The sequence below is a fragment of the Mauremys reevesii genome, linkage group 2 (genome assembly GCF_016161935.1).
Source record: "Mauremys reevesii isolate NIE-2019 linkage group 2, ASM1616193v1, whole genome shotgun sequence".
Classification (NCBI taxonomy): domain Eukaryota; kingdom Metazoa; phylum Chordata; order Testudines; family Geoemydidae; genus Mauremys; species Mauremys reevesii.
Window position 1 is genome coordinate 135,792,594 of NC_052624.1, and position 12,433 is coordinate 135,805,026.

At 50.9% G+C, this 12,433-nt stretch overlaps 1 long non-coding RNA gene across 1 annotated transcript; it reads left to right on the forward strand.

The window, feature by feature from the left end:
* The first annotated feature begins 51 nt into the window (after window positions 1-51).
* Window positions 52-9,087, forward strand: LOC120399068. Its single transcript, XR_005594942.1, has 3 exons — window positions 52-642; window positions 7,588-7,707; window positions 8,778-9,087. It is a non-coding gene; the product is annotated as an uncharacterized LOC120399068 (long non-coding RNA).
* The last annotated feature ends 3,346 nt before the right edge of the window (window positions 9,088-12,433 follow it).

Sequence of the window (12,433 nt, forward strand, 5' to 3'; positions counted from 1 at the left end):
CCCAGGCAGGACTCGTGAGCTCGGGTCCCATCTGCAGCTACAACCGCCCCCCCCCGTGTCTGTCTGCCCTGGAGGCCGCTGGCTCAGCCCGTGGCTGGGAAACGCCTTTGGAGCGGGTGTGCGGAGTTTCCAAGAGCCCTCGCACTGCGGGCGGATGGTATAAAAGGGGCAAACGGGCGGAGGGGGGAGCAGAGCCCACACAGCCCTGACAACAGTCATTTCAGGGCACCACGGTGCTGAAAGAAGCCCAAAGGGCACAACCCCGTTTTTAAAAAGCATTTTCTGGTCACTTTTAATACATCTACGGGGAGGAAATGCCATGGGATTATTTGGTAAATATAGAGCAGGCGGGAATGGACACGTTTTGCGAACAATATCTATATCTAGAGAGGTTTCAGAGTAGCAGCCGTGTTAGTCTGTATCCGCAAACAAGTACTCCTATATCTAGAGAGAAAGTCAACATTTTTCAAAATTCAAGGTTTTTTTTTAATCAACTCTAGCTAAATAGCCCTGCACTGCTCTGTCTTGTGCATGCAATGTGCATGCAAAGGATATATAAAATAATAAAATAATATAAATAGGAGAGTGAGATAGATAAAGGAATTTTCTGCCATATCCTGGGGAGGCTTCATTGGATTAAGTGTAAGTATCTTTGGGGTCTATCCTATTAAATGAATGTGTATTGTTATATAATTTGTATTATTGTCAGGAGTGTATGTAATCTATCAGCAGGGGAGATGTGACAGATGTGAGACCTGCAGGTTCAAAAGACTAGATACTTAACAATGTGGCCCATCAACAACTGTCAGTAGCAAAAATCCCCAACTGCAGGAGACAGGACACTAGATGGGGAGGACTTTGAGTTGCTACAGAGAATTATTTCCCAGGCATCTGCCTGGTGGGTTTTGCCCACATGCTCAGCATCTAAATGATTGCCATACTTGGGATCAGGAAGGAATTTCCCCCCAGGTCAGATTAGCAGAGACCTGAGGGGGGGGGGGCTTCACCTTCCTCTGCAGCTTGGGGCACAGGTCATTTGCAGATTTTAAGTAGTGTAAATGGTGAATTCTCTGTAACTTGAAAGCTTTGAACCATGATTTGAGGATTTCAGTAACTCAGCCCGAGGTTAGGGGTCTGTTACAGGAGTGGGTGGGTGAGGTTCTGGGACCTGCAATGTGCTGGAGGTCAGACTAAATAATCACAATGGTCCCTTCTGACCTTAAAATCTAGGACTCTACTTGCCAGACAAGAATGGACTTTTGGAACAAAGTGTTAAGTGGTTTTCCTGGGGAATATCCTTCCTCCAGTTATGCAAAAACTATACCATACGGGGTGTACCTGCATAAAGGAAAGACTGAATTTTTCACAGGTGTTCAGAATCTGAGACAGTTAGGAACTTGTAACCATGGAAAAACCCAGTTGTGAGTTTTAAAGGACTGACACCTACCAGAGCTTGACAGTGGAGCTGGCATGGGTGTAGGGTCTTCTATTTTTTAATATATTTTACTCTATAAAGCTTTCATCAGAAGAATAAATGTGCTTGCTTAGAAAGACCTGTGTGGTAACTTATAACTGCAGGCAATTACGCTGTTCAAAGCCTCTGGAAAGAAAGCAAAGAGCAGACACTGGCCTTTTAGGCAGTCTGGCTTGCTGAGGATATCACAATGTAGGATGGGAATTGTGCAGCCTGGAAAAATCCAGTCAGGAGGGAGAGAGACATGGGTCTCTGCCCAAGAAAGATGACAGCTGAGGAGCCAGGAGTCTAGACTGGGTGTCCTTGCTGGATCACAGAAGGGGAATATAGCTGCAGTTGCCCTGAACTGTGACAAAGAGCACAACTGTTGAAGTTGAGGATGAGGTAGTTGTGACCAGCAGTAAATGTTTGTTTAAAGCAGTATGGGGCAAGCCACCTTAGGCTGCCTCGTGAACTATATTGCATGCAACCACTGTTACACAGAAGTCAGTCAAAGTCTGCTGCAAGGATATCACTCAGAGAAAAAATAAATATAACTGCTACTAAAGCAGAATTGGGAAATAGTAGAAAAGAATTATGTAAATAAAATAGCTAATATTTAATTTTTGTTAATTTATTTTTCTTTTTGCACTATATTTCCATACTGGATGGCATTTTGTATGTCAGTAGTGTCTCTAAGGTTCACTGGAAATGAAGAAATTGAGAAAGGGCCTGTGTGGTGTGGGAAAGGCATGGAATCTAAGCATTAATCATATTTGAGATGAGATAGCAAAGTGAAACTCTCTGGCCTTGTCTACATTACAAACTTTGGCTGATGCAAGTTACATTGGCATCAAGCTACCCAAGTTATAGTGTTCATATGTGTGCATACGTGGATGCTTGTGTCAGTGCTGTGCACACTCACTGGGAGTGCTTGTGTTGATGCAAAGTATAGTGTATCCTGTGTAGCTATTCCCAGTGTGCCACGTGTTGCTGTCTGGTGCAGTGCCTTCTGGGGAGTTTTTCAATGTGTTGAGGGATAGAAACGATTTACCCAGAGGTCTCTGGGAGCTAGAGTTCCCAGCATGCAACTTTCTCCATCCTATAATGCCATCCAGATCCGATAATTTTTGTGCCTTTTTTACAAAAACTCTCTCAAACCCTTGTGGCACTTTTCGCTGCCATCTCTGACAGAAGCATCGAGCCCACACAACACTGTGTTCATAAACATTGCAAATACAGGACACACAATCCTCTAGTATTTGCAGGAACTGCAGGAAGACTCGCAGCACTGGGGGACATGATGATTTCTTCAAGGAGACGTAGTTGAGGGACATAGCGAAAAACAATTCAAGGTTGTTGGTGATGTTCAAAGAACAGCTTCAGATGGCCTAGTGCCGCTTCTGGGCTCAAGTAATGAGCGTTGACTGGTGGAATTGCATCATAATGAAGATTTGGGATGATGAGCAGTGGCTGCAGAACTTTTGGAGGCAAAAGGCCACATTCCTCGATCTGTGTGATGAGCTTGCCCCAGCCCTGCAGCACATGGATACCAGAATGAGAATTATACTGACAGCTGAGAAGCAAGTGGTGATTGCACTGTGGAAGCTTGAACCACCAGATTTCTACCGGTCAGTGGAAATTCTCCTGGAGTTGGAAAATCCACAGGGGGGGGCTGTTGTCATACAAGTGTTTAGGGCAATTAATCATCTCTTGCTGCACAGGACCATGTCTCTCACTAATGTTCAGGACTTAGTGGATGGATTTGCGGCAGTGGTGTTCCCGAACTGCAGTGAGGCAATACATATCCTTTCCCAACAAGTGAATTACCATTGCTGATATTGAAATGCCAGTAGTAATCCTGGGCATGGGTGGTGCGTTGCATAGGCTGGGGAAGGCTATGCCTCCCCAAACAACCCTGTGTAGCCCCACCCACGTTCCTCCCTGAAGCCCCCTGCTGCTTGCCCTTCCCTCTTGACCCCAGCCCAGGTAGGCTGCTGCTTTCAGGGAAGCATGCTGGGGCTAGGGTGGCCGGGACCTGGTGGGGCTGGGGCTACATGCCGCCCACTCGCCCTGTGATTGGGGACTGGGGTGGGCCGTGCACTGCTGGCCCACCCACTCAGGGGCTGGGGCTGGCGCACTGCCTGCCCTGCACTCAAGGGCTGGGGGGGGCTTCAGCAGGGGAAGGGACTGGTCCGCAGGTGGGGGGGCAGGGCCATCCAGGGGCTAGCCTCCCCAAGCCTGCAGTTCACCCGCCGCCCTTGATCCTGGAGGAACCCAACCCACCCGTTGCTTCTTTGGCTTATGAAAGCCATACATTGGCCACTTCAACAGCACCAAGGAAAGACTCAACTACTGGCTCAGCAATTGTAGGAAATCAGGTGAACGCGCTTTTGGTACATTGAAAGGATGCTGGGGGTGTTTACTCACTAGATTAGATCTTAAGAAAAACATCCCAATGGTTATAGCTGCAAGTTGTGTCCTGTATATAAGCGAGGCAAAGAGGAAAAAGTTGCTGGCGGGGCGGAGGTGGAGCGGCTACTTGCTGAGTTTGAAGAGCCAGACACAAGGGCTAGTACAAGAACTCAATGTCGAACTATGCAGTTATGCGTGCTGTGCTTGACTGCGCTTTGTGCCTGAAGTGTGTGGGCTATTAGGAATTGTTACATTTATAAATGTACACCAAGCACTACACATTGTGACTTCTAATGAACCTATGAATTATGTGGTGCTTACTGTATATTTAGACATATGACTGGGTGTTTTGTTGAATATGTTACACCTGTGGTGCTGTACATTTACGAGTACTGGGTGCTTTGAGCACTACTGTACATTCTGTATTATATCTGGTGAACTAATAAAGATGAGTATTACAAAAAAATAAAATTTTACTGAGTGACAAAAAGTGCAAAAAGGCAATGTACAAATAAAAAGGACAACACAATACAAACTTAACAAATTAACAGAACAGAACTTTAAAATTAGAAAGACAGCAAACATTTCTGTCCATTTCAGTGCACAAATGCAGTCGATTGTACCTCTTCTAGATCAGTGCCTGTAAAGCTGTGGTTGTTCTAACTGTCCCCTGGCATGGAGTGGTAGGGGGTAGGATGCAGCCCATGATGCCATGTCGAATGTAGGTTGTAGGGAGTTGCTACCAGGGAGCTCTCCAAGGACTGCAAAGGGTGGCGAGTCTATGATTTTGGATCTGTAGGTCAACTAGAGTCAGCAGCATTTGTATTTGCTGCCTGAGAAGCCCCATTACTTCCTGGTGCATCTTCCTCTCCTTTTCCTGTTGGGCTTTCAGGGTCTTTTTCCATTTTGTCCTGTGTTGTCTGTCCCGCTCCAGGCCATCTGCCATGTTGGCCCATCAGACACTTGTTTGCAGTTCAATGAAGCACTGACTGCAGGATCTTGGTGAACATATCTTCTCTAGTCCTCTTCTTTTCCCTTCTTTATCATGGTAAGGCATTCTATGCGTGTGGAGGGGGCACCCCTCAAGGCTGCAACTGCAGCTGCTACAGCTAGGACAGATGTATAATTGGATTTACAGCCACAACGGAAAGGGAAAAGACAGTTACCTTTTCCGTAACGGGTGTTCTTCGAGATGTGCTGCTCATGTCCATTCTACAGTAGGTGTGTGTACTCGCCACGTGCACCAGTGCTGGAAGTTTTTCCCCTAGCAGTACCCCTGGAGTGGCGCCTCTATGGCATGGTATAAGGGGCGCTGCGTGCTCCCCCCACCCTCAGTTCCTTCTCGCCAGACAACTCCAACAGAGGAGGAGGAGGGCGGGATGTGGAATGGACATGAGCAACACATCTCGAGGAACACCAGTTACAGAAAAGGTAACTGTCTTTTCTTCTGCGAGTGATTGCTCATGTGCATTCCACAATAGGTGATTCCAAGCTGTATCTGTTGGAAGTGGGTAGGAGTTCACAGACTCTCGGGACAGAGTACAGCCCTGCTGAACCCAGCGTCATATTGCCTAATGCGAGGTGAACATGTGAACAGAAGACCATGTGGCAGCCCTGCAAATGTCCCGAACTGGGACATGGGCTAAAAAGGCAGCCGACGAGGCCTGCGTCCTAGTCGAGTGTGCCCTCACAATCGATGGCGGGGGGATTCCTGCCAGGTTGTAACAGATACAGATACACGAGGTGATCCAGTTGGAGAGACGCTGAGTGGAGACCAACCGACCCCTCGTACGTTTGGTCAAGGCGAAGAACAGCTGCAAAGACTTCCTGAACGGCTTAGTCCACTCCAGGTAAAAGGCCAGAGCCCGTCTCACATCCAGCCTGTGGAGACGGCGCTCCTCGCTGGACGCATGGGGCTTGGGACAGAGGACCGGCAGGAAGATGTCCTGACCCATGTGGTAGGCGGAGACCACCTTAGGGAGGATGTGGTTGGAGCTGGACCTTATCCTTATGGAACACCGTGTATGGGGGCTCTGAGGTCAGGGCCCTGAGTTCCAAGACCCGTCTAGCTGACATGATCGCCACCAGGAAGGCTACCTTCCACGAGAGGTGCGACCAGGAGCATGTAGCCAGCGGCTCAAAAGGGGGACCCATCTACCAGGCCAGCACCAAGTTCAGGTCCCACTGCGGGACTGGGGGCCTACCATACGGGAAGAGACAATCCAATCCCTTAAGGAATCGGCCAGTCATAGCATGGGAGAATACAGCGTGCCCCTGTACCAGTGGGTCAAAGGCTGATATGGCTGCCAAGTGCACCTTGATGGACGAGGGCGCTAGGCCTTGGGCTCTAAGGTGAAGGAGGTAGTCTAAAATGAGCTGGATTGGATCAGCCATGGGTGAAACGCCCCGCTCAGCTGCACACCAGGAAAACCAAGACCACTTTGCCAAGTAGGCTCAGCGCGTGGAGGGCCGCCTGCTTTCCAAGAGGACGCGCTGAACCCCTTCCGAGCACGTCCTTTCCTCCCAGCCTAACCACTGAGCAGCCATGCCATGAGGTGGAGTGCCACCAGGTTGGGGTAGAGGTGGTGGCCCTGGGAGAGCAGGTCCGGGTGGGACGACAACGGCCATGGCGGGGCAACTGCCAGGCTTGTGAGGATCCCTTACCAATGTTGCCTAGGCCACGCCGGGGCAATCAGGAGGACCTGGGCCCTGCCCGTTTTTATCCTTTCCAGGACCATGCCGATCAGCCGGATCAGGGGGAAGGCATAAAGAAGCTGGCCCGACCAGGAAAGGAGGAAGGCATCGGAGATGGCGCCCATTACCAACCCCTTCCCCCTCTCCCCACTCCCCAGAGCAGAAACGGGGACACCGGCGGTTCTGCCGAGTCACAAACAGGTCAACCTGGGGAGTGCCCCACTCTTGGGAAAGCCTGTGTACCACCTCCGGGTGGAGTGACCACTCATGCTGAGAGGAGAAGTCTCGGCTCGGGCAATCTGCCTGCGAGTTCTGGGCGCCCGGTAAGCGGTGGTCCTGTAGGCAAATGTCGTGGGCTATACAGAAGTCCCACAGCCTGAGGGCTTCCTGGAAGAGGAGCAGGCCACTCCTCGCCTGTTGATCTAAAACATCGAGGCCGTGTTGTCCAAGAGAACCCTGACCACTCTACCCTCCAGGTGCGAGTGGAAGGCCATGCATGCCAGCTGCACCGCCCTGAGTTCCTTGATGTTTATATGCAAAGCAAGGTCCTGCGCTAACCACAGACCTTGGGTCTGAATGGTCACCACATGGGCTCCCTATCCCAGGTCTGATGCATTGCACACCAGCTCCACTGATGGGGGCCTGCCCCTGAATGGGACCCCATGGAGCATGATCCCTGGGGAGGACCACCATTGTATGGAGGTGATCACCGGCTTGGACACAGTGAGGACTTTGTCCATCCTGTCTTTGGACAGGGATAACACCGAGGCCAACCAGAGCTGGAGGAGCCTCATCCTGAGTCTGGCGTGGCGAACCACATATGTGCACGCCGACATGGGACCCAGGAGCTGGAGGCACGCTCTGGCTGTGGTCACCGGGAACCTTGTGACTGTGTCAATGAGCCCTTTCACGTTCTTGAATCTTGGTGGGAGGGAGGCCCTGGACAATGTCAAGTCCAGGACTGCCCCGATAAACTCTATGCACTGTGCTGGGGCTAACGTGGATTTGGTGTTGTTTACCAACAGGCCCAGGGTGGCACATGTGGACAGGAGGAGCACCACTTGATCCCGCACCTGTGACTGGGAGCTGCCCTTGACCAGCCAGTCGTCAAGATAGGGGAAGAGCTGGACCCCACAACGTCTGAGGTAGGCCGCCACCACAGACATGAACTTTGTGAATACCCCGGGAGCAGTGGACAGGCCAAATGGGAGGACCGTAAATTGGTAGTGCTCCTGCCCAACTGTGAAACGGAGGAAGCATCTGTGCCCCTCGAATATATGGATGTGGAAGTAGGCGTCCTACAGATGGAGGGCGACGTACCAGTCCCCGGGATCCAGGGAGGAGATGATGGAGGCCAGAGAGACCATGCGGAACTTGAGCTTTACCATGTAGTGGTTCAGGCCTCGCAGGTCCAGGATGGGCCTGAGCCCCCCTTTGGCCTTTGGGATAAGGAACTAGCGGGAGTAGTACCCCTTATGTTTGAACTCCGCTGGCACCACTTCCACTGCTCCTAAGCCAAGGAGCCACCCCACCTCCTGCTTGAGCAGAGCCTCGTGAGAAGGGTCCCCCAGGAGGGATGGGGACAGAGGATGGTTGGGCGAGGTAGAGGTCAACTGGGGTGTAGCCCTGGGAGATGGTGTTGAGGACCAACGATCTGAGGTCAGCCGCCACCACTCTGGGAGAAAAGCACACAACCGGTTGGAGAAGGGAAGCTTTATTGCAGGTGGATCCCTGGTGAGAACTAGTAGGTCACCCCCGGGCGTCCTGTCAAAACTGCCTTTTCCCCGCCTGTTTACCCTTGGACGGTCCAGGCTGCAGGGTAGACCGGGACTGCCTCTGCGGGCATTTCTGATAGTCCCATGACTTTTTATAAGGGGGCTCATATTTAGAGTAGGAGGCCTGGGTGGGAGCCTGCTGAGGCTTAAACTTGGTCCTGGCCGTAGCCAGGACGTAGAGGCCAAGTGTCTTAAGCATTGTGCGGGAATCTTTCAGGCCGTGCAATTTCACGTCCGTCTGTTCCGCAAACAGGGCCTTGCCATCAAACGGAAGGGCCTGCAAGGACAGGGGTTCTCAAACTGGGGGTCGGGACCCCTCAGGGGGTTGCAAGGTTATTACATGGGGGGTTGCGAGTTGTCAGCCTCCACCCCATACCCTGCTTTGCCACCAGCATTTATAATGGTGTTAAACATATAAACAAGTGTTTTTAATTTATAAGGGAGGGTCACACTCAGAGGCTTGCCATGTGAAAGGGGTCACCCGTCCAATATGGTGCAAGGAGTTCTGCGCCTCACTGGACAGTCCAGACAGCAGGAACCATGACACCCTCCTCATGAACACAGCGGAGGCCATAGATCTTGCAGCCTTATCTGCGGCATCTGACGCTGCCTGCAGGGTTGCCCTGGCAGCCGCTGTGCCCTCCTCAACCAGAGCTTTGAACTCCTTTTTGTCATGCTCCTGGAGGGAGTCTTCGAATTTGGGTAGAGTGCCCCACAAATTGAACTCATACCGACCTAGGAGAGCCTGATAGTTCGTCACCCTTAACAGGAAACTCGAGGATGAATAAACCTCTCCCCCAAATAAGTCCAGCCTCCTTGAGTCTTTATTTTTCGGAGTAGGGGCTGGTTGGCCCTGTCTCTCCCTGTGGTTGACCAACTCGACCATCAGGGAGCTGGGGGCAGGATGGGTGTACAGATATTCATGCCCCTTGGCAGGCACAAAGTACTTCCGTTCTGCCCTCTTAGAGACTGGGGGCAAGGAAGCTGGGATTTGCCACAAGGCCTTTGAAATTTTTGCCACCCCTTTGTGGAGTGGGAGGGCCACCCTGCCCGGTGCTGAGGCCGAGAGGACATTGAAGAGGGAGTGAGGGTTCCTCCACCTCCTCGGGCTGAAGGTTGAGGCTCGATGCCACCTTTTTCAATAGTCCCTGGTGGGCCTTAGAGTCCTCCTGCGGAACAGAGGGAGGAGGGGCCATAATCGCCTCATCAGGGGAGGATGAGGATGTGGGTGCGGTACTTTGCGTACCCACCGGTACCGGAGGTCCCACCACTTGGTTGCCCTGCGGGCATGGAACCGAAGATGCACTCCCCACCAACTCCTTTCTGGGAGGCTGGGAAAGGGATGTCGATGGTCTCTCCAAGGCTCTGGCCACTGAGTGAGCCCCCACCAGGGGCTGCGTCAGGTGCCACGGGGCCCATTGGTACCACGGGGCCAGCCAAGGAGCCTGGTGCCACTGCACCTGCTGTGGCACCGACTGGTGGAGCAGGCTGTTTAGCCTGACTAGCCTGTCCCATCAACTGATGACTCCAAAGGGAGGCTGGGCTGGCGTACAACCTGCCACTGTCCCTGGACCGGGAGGAGCAGTGGCATTGGAAACAGTGCTGACCATGAGACCATGATCCTGATGTGAAGGAGCGGTACCGCCAGTAGCAGCTGCTCTGCGATCGGCTCTCGCGGGCAGATCTGCGATGGCGAGGTGCCAGCGATCAATGCCCGGGACTGTGGGAGTGGTGCTGTGGTGGAGTCCTGGAGTGAGAAGAAGAACGGGAATGGCGTTGACGCCAGTATCACGACGGGCTACGGTAGCCTCTCGGAGACAAGGACCTCTGGTGCTGTCTGCCTGTCTGTCTCAGTTTCGACGGGGCCCGCTCCCCTCGTGAAGCCTACGGTTCCCTCGAGGCAGAGCGCTGCCCGGAACCCCTCCCAGTTGGAACCCAGCCTGACAGCTTGGTGGGTCGACGGGGACAAGTGTGGACTGCACCCTCGACCACGAACAGTACTGACCAGGCGGTGACTGCAGAGATCCAAGCGGTGGCTTGCCTCTGGACTGGGAGCCAACAGTGGCCGTGCCCCTGGTACTGGCAGAGACATACCGTCCCAGGCTGCTTGCCAGGCCTCCTGTGTGGAGGGCACTCGGACATCTGAGAACTGCCCAACGTGGGTCTAGTCTCTCCCACGGTCTTGCTCTGGTGTCTTGGCGGAGAAGACCTCTTCTTAGCCTTCTTGGCGTGCCCCGTGGACGGGGAGCGGTGCCAACTGGTGGAAGGCACCGAAGGGTCGCCACAAACTGACACTGTGGTACCCGGGGCCGAATTGGAGCAGTGCACCGGAGTTGGGGTCAACGCCGACTCCATCAAAATGGCTCAGAGCCAAATGTCCCTTTCCTTCTTGGTCCAAGGCTTGAAAGATCTGCAAATCTTGCAGCGATTGCTGAGATAAGTTGTCCCCTGACAGTGTAAACAGTCCGCGTGCAGGTCATTCACTGGCATCGGCCGCCTGCAAGTGTCACACGACTTAAAGCCTGGGGCATGGGGCATGCCCCAACCCAGGCACACTAACTAAACTAACACTAATCTAACTACTTTAACTACAGGTACTACTAACTATGAATGAACAAGAGTTCAAGAGGAAAGCTGCAGACAAGCTGGAGCAGAGCAGTTCCGATGCACCTTCACTGGAGGCAAGAAGGATCTGGGGGCAGGGGAGGGGGAACGTGCAGCGCCCCTTATACTGCACCATAGAGGCAGTATTCCAGGGGTCGCTAGGGGCTCTCCCCTATGGGTACTGCTAAGGGAAGAACTTCTGGCACTGGTGCACGTGGCGAGCATGCACAGCTATTGTGGAATGCACATGATCAATCACTCGAAGAAGGAAAGTAAGTTTCAATACTCCCTTTCCTAATTTCATAACTTTTTCTAATAAGAAATGCTTATTGACATCTCAGCTTTGGAGTGCCTCTGCACAGCACTACTCTCCAGTCCTAGCCATGGTGAGTATGGCCCTCCAGTGGAAAGGGGGAGAAGGGAAAGGAGAAAGTGTCACCATGCTTCAGTGTGTCATAGCTCAGGATGCCAGATTCAGGACAAACTGCTGAGAAATAGGGCAGACTCACCCCTAAACTGGTCACTACCCAGACACTAAACTTAATGATGAGTGGTTATTTAAAACTAGGGCTGTTGATTAATCGCAGTTAACTCACATGATTAAAAATTGTGATAAAAAAATTAATTGTGATGAATCCCAGTTTTAATCGCCCTGCTAAACAATAGAATACCAAGTGAAATTTATTAAATATTTTGGATGCTTTTCTATATTTTCAGATATATTGATTTCAATTTTACAACACAGAATATAAAGTGTACAGTGCTCACTTTATATTGTTATTTTTATTAAATATTTGCACTGTAAAAGTGATAAACAAAAGAAATAGTATTTTTCAGTTCACCTCATGCAAGTATTGTAGTGCAATCTCTTTAGAGTGAAAGTGCAATTTACAAATGTAGATTTTAGTTACATAACTGCATTCAAAAACAAAATGATGTAAAACTTTAGAGCCTTCCAGTCCACTCAGTCCTACTTCTTGTTCAGCCAATCGCTAAGACAAACAAGTTTGTTTACGTTTACAGGAGATAATACTGCCTGCTTCTTATTTACAGTGTCACCTGAAAGTGAGACCAGGCATTCACATGGCACTTTTGTAGCAGGCATTGTAAAGTATTTACATGCCAGTAGTGCTAAACATTTGTATGCCCCTTCATGCTTCAGCCACCATTCCAGAAGACATGCTTCCATGCTGATGACACTCTTTAAAAAAAAATGGTGTTACTGAAATTTGTGAATGAACTCCTTGGGGGAGAAATGTATGTCTCCTGCTCTGTGTTACCCGCATTCTGCCATATATTTCATGTTATAGTAGTCTCAGCTGATGACCCATAACATGTTGTTCATTTCAAGAACACTTTCACTGCAGATCTGACAAAACATAAAGAAGGTACCAATGTGAGATTTCTAAAGATAGCTACAGCATTCGACCCAAAGTTTAAGAATCTGAAGTGCCTTCCAAAATCACGTGATTAATCACAATTAATTTTTTTT